At 32.7% G+C, this 12,726-nt stretch overlaps 1 protein-coding gene across 1 annotated transcript in view; it reads left to right on the top strand.

The window, feature by feature from the left end:
* The window catches only part of LOC132923415 (autophagy-related protein 16-1), a 154,966-nt gene that overhangs the window by 124,023 nt on the left and 18,217 nt on the right, over nucleotides 1-12,726 (top strand). The gene's annotated exons all lie outside the window — the stretch shown is intronic.

Below are 12,726 nucleotides of genomic sequence, written 5' to 3'. Positions count from 1 at the left end.
TTTTACCTAGCTAGTAAACTAAATACATTTTATGACAGTTATAATAATCATTTTAAAATTAATTTACAAACACATAAATTAAAAATAAATAAATTCGAAGGAGTCAAACAAGGTATATAGGTACATGTATATGCTATAATTGTGGTGGTAATGTTTATAAACTATATAGGTATGTCCGAAACTTGTAAGTTTATATTTCTATTAGATTATGTTTTATAGCATACTACATAATTTGTTTACGTTCATCAATATGTATTTCTTTTTTTCTTTTTTTTTGGGGGGGGGGGGGAGGGATACGTGCTTATTGATATGATAATTACTCATGTATATGTTATATACATTATTTGTAAAGATTGTCATTGCTTTATTTTTTTTACATAGAAATGGTTTTGTGATTTTGGATCTTTATTGTTTTGATGAAATAACGATTTAATTTTAATTTTCATATTATTTAACAATATAGTTTGTCTCATATATGTAGGTGACCTATACTATATTACACTATAAACTACCTTTGTTTGATTGTGTATTTTTTGAACACCCATCGCATCGCATACATCAAAATAAAATAATGTGCTAGAGAAAAAAAACAATTCAAATTAATGCACCATAAAGTCTGCTGCTCTATTATTCAAAATTAAAATATATTTTTTTAATATTTCTGAATATATTTTTTCGTTCTTTTGCTAGTAAATGTTTAGTGATCGTTATAATAATATTATAGTGGTCGGAAAAATATCAAATGACGAGCATATTACAAATTAAAAAAAAAAATATAGGTATATGTGATCGTATCATTTTTTTCTATACGTACATAAATATTGTGCAGTCGATGTATTTCTTGTAAAATCACTGTGGTTACAAACAAATTCTAATTTAATATATAAATCATCGCATACATAGATAGACCATCTACTTTAATATTTTTTTTTTCATCCTATTACGTATAAATGAAAAAAAAATAAATAAAACGAGCTGTAATAATAATAATTATAAAATAATATATTATAATATTATTATACCTTTAGTGTCTGAAATTCAACTGTTTCAGATTCTGACATATTACATTTAACTATATTATCGTGATGTTTCTTAGTTAATTTTTTATGTGAAAATTATTTCTTATATTAGGTACATATTTATAATTGCACCGTGTAAACGAAAATGTTCTACTACTCACATTCCTTTAACGTGCACCCACAAATACAAATAGTTATATAAATTGTATTTAATATGTTAAAAGTTGGTCAATTCGTACGTGTCTTCGGATTTTTTTGTTATATAGTATCGTGGGCTACGTGTAAAACTCAGCCGTTTTATTTCGTAGTCAAAAATGTCTTCGCTTTCGTTCAACATTAAGTAAACAAGTATTTTGAAATTAAAATATAATATTTAAACGTATTTTTTTTATTACTTATAGTAGTTTGCCGGACTCGACATTTTTCTAATTTCGGTATACGGGACGCACACACCCCCTGGGATGTAGTTTTTCCGGTTATATAATACGTGTTTTTACCATTTCACAACAATTATATAACGAACGTCGGCAATCGTTATGGTTATAATATTTTAATATCAGCGGTATAATGTATGGATGTATGATATCATAACGAATGCGTGTCACACACACGAGACATCATGTCTTAGCATCTTGTTCAACAATAAACCCGGTATGGGTGGAAAAAATACCGTTATTACGTTAATAAATAAAATCACACCCGTCATGGATTTGCGTGTTTAGTAATTACAATAAAAGTCCGTTATTCATCCGCGCCGAAATCAACTATTTCCAATTTTGGATGCGATAACATTTACGGATTTAACGAAGACGTAAAGTTATATCTCGGTTGAAAATTGGTTGATGTGAAACACATCATTTTTTTTTACGAAAATTGGTATTGATTTTTATATCGTCAAGTGTCTCTTATAAAAATGTCAACCTTATATTTATCCTAACACGTACGCTCTTCGTCGTGGATTCGGTGAAAGTGACGTCTGTGGCAAACGTACGACAGTAATAATATTATTAAACATACGTCGTGCGTTATTGTATGTCCTCCGCGAACGTCTGTAGCAGTTGTCGTGTCTAATCGCGTAGCTGGTGTACAATTTATATAAAAACATTAGAAACTCTGTAAATTGCAACGAATTTTTTCCTGGTGGGTATACGACGATAAACTGCCGGTTTTCATAGTGCTCGCATTCCATCGATGATATTGTATAGAAACCTGCAATATCATATGACACAGTCACACGTATATTGGGAAAAGAAACTTTGATAGCGATAATCGTGACAGATCGCTACGCGTTATTTGGGCCGATATACGATTTGAAGACTCTTAAAAAATGATATTGCGGTTACACCTGTTTCACATTTTAATCAAATACCATATTATACATCTATAGAAATATTGAAATTTACGACGACTAAATAATCTATAAAAACGTATTGTTTATTGTGTTGATATTATTATTTCATAGACAGATGTGTATATTATAATTCCAAAACGTGAAAATGCAACGAACTCGTGATTGTAAACGTTCGGGTTTTTGGTTTCCGACTAAATAATATTCATAGGTTTAATAAACCAACAGAAATCGTTACCTACGTATCACAGGCGACTATTGTAATCGAAATTTCGTCAACCGTTAAATGCGAAACGCATCTACATATGAGCATTCCTATACATATTATATATCAGCGCATAGTTGTAAACTGCAGCGAAATAACTTGCGCGCAACGCTGCGGCCGATTCACATACCACAATGTACTTAGGGTTATGCGTATGTATATATATATATATATATATATTATGAAATAAAATGCGGAAAAATGTATCGAATTTCAGCCATTTCCCTCTCGGCTGTTTTGTTGTTTGTCCCGCACATTTGCATTGAATATAAAACCGAAATTGCGTGAATCGTCTGATGCGTATTCGTTTAACAATAATTAAACTGCCGCAACCGTGGCATTTGCGCAATGTCGGTGCGACGTAGCGACGGAAAGTATTTAGAATCGATTAATATCTCATCTCGGAAACTGTGGCGGCGTCGGCGTATAGGATTATTTATAGGAATAATAATAACGAAAAAAACAAAACAAAACAAAAGTAATCCTATGAGTGTATATTGTTATGAAACGTGAGCGTTGTAGATGCGTATTATTTCTGTACATAATATATACCTTTAGAAAGGTTTTATAGATATGCCATTAAAAATGTTAATCGATGGAGATTTTCAAAAGATAATGGCTACGGTCGTCTCGGCGCGCTGCGACAGGAGCAGATGAGTGCGTGCGGGTTTTTTTTTTCGTATACATATCTTATACGTATTACCTATATAAAGTATGTGTTTGAGGCGAATTCGAAGTATTCGAGGAATTCATCAATCATTATGTATTTTATTATTGTTATATATGCGGCAGAGGCGGCGGCGACGGTGATCGAGAAACGTGCGATGCGGACGGACTGCAAATACGCGTTTCGCGCGATCCGTATAATACAATATATTTTACACCGCGTTCCAGCTACAGTAGACGCGACAGTAATCCACTGCACTCTCTCGCAAAATCCGAACCAGCGACCACGATACTTGGTTAATATGGTATAGATGAGCACCAGTGTTTTTGCATCGAGTTTGAACTTGCACGAAAACTGGTATATATAATACTAGTACCTATATATACTGGTGTATGGTACAATATATTCAACACCGCGTTGCAACGAAAGTTGCTACCGAATGATATCGCTAATCTAACAACGCTTATATTACTTATATTTTATAATACATAGTATAATTATTGCCTTAAATATGGACCTATGAAAAGGTCATCAGTTAAATGCAAAAAGCAGTCTCCGCAAAAGCCAGTATAAAACTTACCCTTAGCCGGATAATAATAATATTATGTAAATAATGTAAAATTATGTTAATATATATCCCGACTAAATGTTTGGTTTGTATCGATGACGACGATGCATGATTTGTGCACACACAATATTATTATTTATTACAATTTCCATCCGTAAAATCACGTGTAGAACCTATTTGTAAAATACCGAACCATAACCATGGGAGGTCTCTGGTAGCAATAACTTCGTTTGTAATAATTAGTGTGTCGCCGGAAAACGGTGTTAATATTCCGATACGACATATTTTATTTCGTCATTTACAATACCTTTAGGCCTTCACATTACTACAATAATATACATATCGTACTTGGATGTAATATCAACAATATCGTATATATACGTAATGCATTAAAATAAATACTTGCTATAATAATAATTAATATTATTACGTTATAATACAACTACGATTTTATTATAATACAAATTGCACTTCATACATTTTTGGGAACGATCTTGACAAAGATTTGTTTATTGAATGGCCAAAAAATATTATTCATCTAGTGCAGAGCTGTTATAATATTTTATTTTACTTAAACTGGGAAAAACATTTTTGGTATAATTATCATGGAATTACTACTCCTTTACGTTCTACTACTAATCTTAACATTTTTTTTTTTAATTACTGTATACCATACACAAAGGTCAGTGCATTAAGTAACGCACGCTTATGATGAAAAAACTTAATCAATTTTTCAAATAAAAAACGAATAATCAACAAAATAATCAATAATTATAGCGATAAGCGATAACAAACATTTTGTAAACGAGAATACAATGAACGAATTGGTCAACTAATTTTAAAATAGAGTTCGTCGTCCAATTTTAAGTAAATCAGCTTGATTATTTTATCATTTATCAGAACGGTATATAGCTTTTTCGAAAAAGCTAAGTTTAGTAAAAATCAAATATTATCAACATAAAATTTCAAGCATCAATAACTGAATAACCTATATACCCGTAAAAATTGGCCCGTTTCAAAACGATTAATACTATATTCAAAACCAGATTGTGTTTTATTTACTGTATTTGTAATTGAAATTTAGCAACAACAAAAAAACTTGAATATTTAAATAAAAATATATTATATTGTTATTTATAATCTTATGACGCGTAGTATACTATAATTTGTTACATCATTTGCCCCCATAGTTTCTATGTGTTTACAAGAATTACAGGGAATTCTTTAAAAAAAAAAAAAATAGGTATGTATAATATTGTACAAGCACGTGTGCAGTATATTATGTTATATCGTTTCGCGCAGCCGTTCGTGACCACGGCCGGTGCGTCGTCGATCGGGCATCATAAATTTGTCGCGAGGCGCGGGCGCGCGCGCGATTAATCGCCGCGACTAATGAAAATATGCGAGCGCGGGGGAGGCGTCTGCGGAAAACACGACCAGAACGGGATAATTTATTTGTATTATATTTATATACACCGGTACGGAGTCATTTATCGTACACGCGCATAATATAGCTACATCATAGTGGATTGTGGCGAGAAAATATGTATATTATAATAACGCATATATATATATACCTACGTATTATTATACATACGTACGTGCGGTGGTGGCGGAACTGCAGCGAACACAAGTTCAGCGACCAGTCGTGAGAAAAGTCACTGTATATACGTATATTTATCTATTATATATATATACATGTGTGTGTGCATATATGCGCGTACTCCGATTTGATTATATCGTAATAGAATGTGTGTGCGATGTATTAGATATCATTATTGTTATTATTATATGCCATCATCGGGTATTCAGGTGTTCGGCCTCCGCCGAAAAATGTATAAATCGCAGACGACCGCAACAACGGAGATCCGCCGAAAACTCTCATCATCAGATCTCTCGAGAGACAGACCGCAATACGTTCGTACGGTACACCTATACGTACACAGGTATTAATAATACCGTATATTGTATGTATATATATATATATATATATATTATGTCTATCGCGCGGTGCATAATAGGATTATTGCGTGCACAGAAACAATACGAACAGCGTTCGGAAATCCGTCACGTTCGCCAGACAGTTATTCGCGACCCTTCGACGCCCCTGTGCATGCACTGTACACATTTTCCGTCGGTATTTACATCGGTTTATGCGGATAAACGATATATTATTATAACGCCGTTGAATGGGTTACGCGGAGATCTATTGGGCGATGATCATCACGCCTTCAATAATTGTACTGTTATACAGGATGACTGTATACCTATAAGTTTGTTTGATTCGTTGTTATTATAATATCATCACTTTGCGAAAACAATCGCGCGCTTATAGTTATTTTTCAAGGGCGAACGACTGCGTTAAACGTCTAAAAGTCTGCGCGTATTTTCATTTTTGTTTTGTCATTTCCCGACCTATCCACTCGTTTACCGTCCGAGACGACTTCAGCAGCAGTCTACGGTGGACCGTAGTGCGCTCGAATAGCGGTTAATTCTATGTCCGTTTGATTTTATCGAAATACATAAAATAGCTGTAGAATGGTGACAATAATTCGAGTTTTTGTTTAACATTTTTGATTTAAACCGCTATACGCATTGTATAATCGAGTTACGGTCGACTGGATCGCCACTGAATTTATGTTATGTACCAATGCAGAATGTATATATTTATACTATATAGAATATAAATATATTAATTTAATGATCGTCTGCGTGTATCGTCGGTTGTAATTATTTTCCCGTATACTCGCGATGACGAAGACTGATGATTATTGTTATTGGTACGAGCAAATCCGAATATTTCTCCTCTGGCTATTTGCTGTTAAAATCTGGACCGTCGTTCGTTTCGTGAGTAATATCATAATTACGCGCGTGATCTGCAATCCGAATGACGACAAACGCAATTATTATTCGCACTCTCATGAGTATTTTGTTTTTTCCACGACAGTAAAGTGTTTTTAACGTTTTTAGTCACATTTTTTGTCTACATCGGTATTAGGTACACAATATGCTGCAGGCGTTACCTACATTTATTAATCTCGTGGAATATCCTACGCAGGTGCCGCGTACGATGCGTAAAAAATGTAAATAAATAAAACACGAAACTGGTTTTTTCGTCCCGGGAACACGGCGCACGCGGTTCATTATGGGACGACAAAAAATAATAGAAATGCCTCGCGCCAACGGAAATTTACTGCGTCGGCGTGTACTGTAGTGTTTATGCTGCACGCGACAATTATATACGTACATAAACGGAACCATCGGACCTGCAGTATAATACACATAGGTAACGAGTACGTAAATCGTGTTTGCGCGTATTATATTATACGTCGCAATAATAGTGTATACGTATAAGTCGCCGCCAACAGAAGAATGCACCCAGGAAATACGATAGTCGTCGTCACCCCCCGCGTGCGCGTAAAACCTATTCGTATATACATAATATAGGTAAACATTATACTTCCTATTCCCGTTTTAGCGGTCTTATCGATCCGCCTTTGGTCTGTCCTCGGATTAGCGTCTATATATAGTTTGGTACAACTGCAGTAGATTCGTATTATATATATATATATATATATATACACACGTATAGTTATACCTAATATACATCCATATGTACGCGCGTGTGTCAACTTTATAGGTTAGGTTAGCGACGATAATAAAATGCGACTGTTCCGGAAGTACAAAGGCGACGCCGCCGCTGTAGCGTAGTTGAACGTATGTACGCGATTATATACGTTATTATTATTATTATTTCTTGTCGTACCTACGTGTATAGATACACGCGCGTATATGATATATTATTATAATATATGTATACATATGGGCAATTGCAGGACGTTATTACAACGCGTGTTCGCATGTATACGTCGCTCCAAAGATCCGACACCAAACTGACACAATGAGGTCTCCATTGGATGGTCGTGCATATATACGTATAAATATTATTGTATATTATATATTATGTATACATGTATATATATATGTACACTCATCGGCGTCGGCAGCGATCGCTTTCGTATATATACCGTTTTGTTTCGATTGAAAATAATATCATGTGCATGCGCACGTCGGTTGTCGTATATGCGCATTCGTATATGTATATAGATATACGTTTTAATTAATTCCTTCGCCTTTCATGTGTCCGCCCGTCGTAATGGATTTCCGCGGGTTTGAGACGGGTATCGCGAAAGTTCATCGGACGTCGGACTCGAATCCGCAACGAGTTTTTGCCGCGGTGCAGCACATTATACATACTGCAGTATTTAATAGGTACAAACCTATATATAGTACATAATATATATTATCTACGTATATATATATATATATATATATAGGTAGCTGATATAATTATATAATATGTATGTGAAGCGTCGTCGTGGTATATATCTATATATGTATACACTCCCGTGCACTCTTGGTCATCTTTGACCGCGCGATCTTTCAATTTTCGTTTGCGCATTCGTATACGATACTTAAGACATTTGTACTATTTGCAATAATATTAAATCATATTAATATTATTATGTATGCACCTATCTACGTATATAAAGCTATAAACCGCCGTAATTGCGTTATATGCATTAGGACGATCGATTTCGCGGTGACTTTAATGCTGGGCGGATTGCAATGATAATATGTACGCGCGATATATTTATATATAATATCATGTTGCGGGTAAATTATAAACTATATTATGCATTATAGGTATAATAATGTACTTTGTAGTATCTTATAATTTATTGTCTCCGGGTGAAATATGACTTACCCGTCTGTGACTAGTAGCTGCAACGTGGTATATATTTATGATATTAATATATTATATATGTATAGGCGCATAAAATATAGTGCCTATTACATTATATTGTATCCGAGAGATTCGATTATTTAAAATACTGCCGTTGTCCTAGAAATTTGTAACCATATACCATATATTGTATAATTTATAAATGCACGTTGCTGTGTCCACTGACAGTTCGCGGTAAATGCCAATACTGTTGTAGTCATTAAATAGGCGTGTCTGAAATTAACCGTATATATATATCTTCTAGATATAGCATTCTGTACAATATTGCGTTGCCTACACAAACATTATATTATTACATACACAGTCGACTATGGTCGAGCCGATGATTATACATACAATATTGGAGTATGTGTACCTTATATACCTACCCACTGTACCTATATGGGGTTTTGTTATAACATTATTTTTTATTATTCAAAACCATTCAAAGATATCATATATAATACTATATAGTTTTTTTGTATAAGCGGGCAAACCTCTTTGCGACGACGTCCGTTTCCGATCGTTTACATAAATATATATACACCGTATATATAAATTATATTGTAAACATTGTGTATGCAGATATAATTATATTATGTGAGTATACCTACCTGTACTTGCCTATAATATATATGATATACTATGTATACAACATGATTTGGAGCCGTACCTTATTATATAGATTATAGGCGTATAATAATATTATGCAGAACAAGTACAGTACAATACTATGTTTTCATACATTAAATATAGCATTTAATTATTATTATTATTATATGTTATATTTTCGAAAAAAATTGCATTCTGCGGTCGTATATAGTTTTGAAATTGAAAGAAATTATAAAAATCTTAATAGTCTATTATCATAGTATATAAGTATTTAAAATAGTTATCTGTATAAATATGTGTTAAATATATAAATTAAATGTTTAGGGCATAAATGTATTAACTGTTAAGTTGCATACTACATATTTATACATTTTATAAAACATTAAATCTGTTAAATCAGTTTTCAGAAATACACAGTCGAATGTCGACAAAGGAATATATCATAATAAATGTATTGGATGTAATATATAGCTACATGAGTTTAACCACTTAATATAAATGAATATGTTCATTTTTGGACTATGACACTAAACAATTTAAACAGTTTTACTCATTCAATCCTTATTGAGTTAGATATACTTTGCGAGTGTTTTACGTAAATTACCCTAGTCCATAATAAGATGGCTGTTTTATAGTGAAAACTTTTTATTTCGAAAAATGTTAGATTTTTTTTATCGATATTTTATTTTAAGACAATTTAAGATATAAAATGTTAACGTTTTATTTATTAAAAATATTAAGTAATACATCATGATAAAATTATTATCCTATTTATTTTAATTTGTCTTAAAAACAATAAATATCGATTATGGGCTTAGGTACTTATTATAATTATTTTGTACCTGTTTTGGCAGTTCATTTTCAGCGCAAATTGTATATAGGTAATACTCTATATGCACGACCGACGACCGGTATACGGTATAGGTATTTACAATATTTCTAATTTATTATAATATTAATTACTATAATATATATATAAATTATACATTTTTCGTGTTAATACACTAAAGCGAATATCTTGTATGGGTTAATGACGACGAAGTACTGGTCCCAAAACAAGTTTTTCATTAGACGCGACAAAAAACTGATAATGGCTTATATAGTGCGCCATATATAATGGACTCATATCAAACGAAACGTGCACGACCTGGTCCTTAAAACATTTATGATAGTCGTCGTGCCCTTTCTACGACCCGACCACCCAAGTCCGTAAAAAACAATTGCGGCAATCAATTATAAATTATACGTGTAATGTGACTAATTTTTTTATTATAAAAAGGTTAAAATTTGATCATTTTTTAAAATACTTATTACTGACTCATTTATAATATAAATAATTGTATTATATTTTTAATTTTATACAAAATAATATTTTTGGATACAATTATATATTTTACAATATTTTTTGTTTCAAACATTGCGGCAGTAGGTTGTCTATAATAATTATCGCGTGTAGATATAACGAAGACCGTATAATATTGCGCACTGTAGACGTGTACCGAGGTCCGGTGGTCCGGTAAAGCATTACAATTTGATAGGTCACGTTATATTATTATAATGTCGCATAGATAATAAACGCGCTGAACCATCAAGCTACAGCGTTTGGCCAGTGTAGTGAGGTCGTAAACATACATTATAAACTCGAAAATGTTTCCTCTCGTAAAAGGAGGTAATATATACATGATTGAACCGCACACCGGTTCGTGCCTGCAGTTCCTATATGGTTTTTTATATTGTTGGTATGTTTTTTTCGTTTATTCACTTTTTCAACACAAATTATTAGAGTCCACGAAAACTACTGTTACGATATATTATATTTCATAGATTCGTAGTGCATCACTGCAAATTTCGGCGAAAGTATGACGCTCGTGCGAACTAATACTTACCTACCTACATAATTAATTTCAAACGTATTATATCGAATAATTTCTGTATAAACTTACTTCGTATACGCGAACCGCTGCTGTATTCGATTTTGGCGCAGTAGTTTAATATGTATATCACCGTGACCCGGTTTATGCGTTCGACATAATCATTTCTATTTCCACCGTCGGAACGGGGAAAGATAAATAATATATTATTGTATGTTATGACTTATGAGTAATAAGTATACTATTTGTAACATGTATATTATAATATATATATATGTTATATATACACGTCTGTCGGATAATTATGAATACGAATACGTACACATTGCACAAACTATGCTAATATATTATACATAAATATTACATTGTACAATTTATTATTATTATCACAATACACAGCGACGCGTCATAATATATCGAAGCATAATCGTGCCGGTACCTCCGTGTTAACCGATACGATTATATATTGTTGAATATCTTAACCCAATACACATACACGTCGTAGGTTTATATGTACATTTTTATAAGTACATATACTGCGGATTTACATTATAATGGGAAATGTAAATGTGTATTATAATAGTTCACGAGTGTCTGCAATGTATACGCGCATTTACAACTGCGGCCGTCGCGCTGTCGCCTCGAGGGCCTTTGCAGCTCGTTCGGTTCTTATGGGTATAGGCGTACTATATTATGTCTGTGTTTTGAGTTGATGCGCTCGAAGAGACGCGCCAAATGCCAAAAAAACGATTTTTTTTTAATCATGAGACTAATCTCGAAAACATATTATATAATATAATACTTCGGTATTTTCCACGGTGTACCATACTACTGAAATACACAGATTATATTATAAATGCGCATTTTAAGAATCTCATCACGTATATATTCCCACCAATTACTTTATTTTTAAATTATTATTTGATTAGTATACATTCTTGCAAAAAAATAAATAAATAATAACTATCAAATTAGAGTTAGAGATCTACAGATACTATAATCTATGATCAAAAAAATAAAAATAAATTATCCAGTTTCTGCAGACAGCCAATAATAGTTACATTACAGTGTCTATATAATTTATGTAAATATTTTTAAAGTTGAATTTCTAATTTCCATTAAACATTCTAATAGCTGAAGTGTACATAATGGTGGTCGGATGATCATATACGAGTACAAAAATGGTGAGGTACTCAGTATGTAGATACATATATGAGTGTGTGTGTGTGTGTTTGTGTTGGTGTCGTCTGTGGGGACTTGCAGGGTAGTTCTATTAACGTGTCCATATGGTGCATAATGTAAAATAATAACGACGTATAATACTGCAGTTATATCTGCGTCGGCATTTTCCGCCAGACTTATCGCATCGCCGTATATTATTATTATTATTATTATTATAATAAATGGAAATTAATTCCATTCATCGGCCAACGATGGTATAAATACGTAGACGCACACAAACATGACGATTGAGCGCACGAACGGCAGATATACAAACGCACGCTGAGACGACGACGTGTATAAGCACACACGAGTGGGTTATGATTGGTATATAAATATATAATATATCGGAAAAAAAAATGTTTAAAA

This window comes from Rhopalosiphum padi, chromosome 2, assembly GCF_020882245.1.
Source record: "Rhopalosiphum padi isolate XX-2018 chromosome 2, ASM2088224v1, whole genome shotgun sequence".
NCBI classification, from domain to species: Eukaryota; Metazoa; Arthropoda; class Insecta; order Hemiptera; family Aphididae; genus Rhopalosiphum; species Rhopalosiphum padi.
Note: the sequence above shows the minus strand (reverse complement) of the source record. Positions and strands in the feature narration are given on the sequence as shown.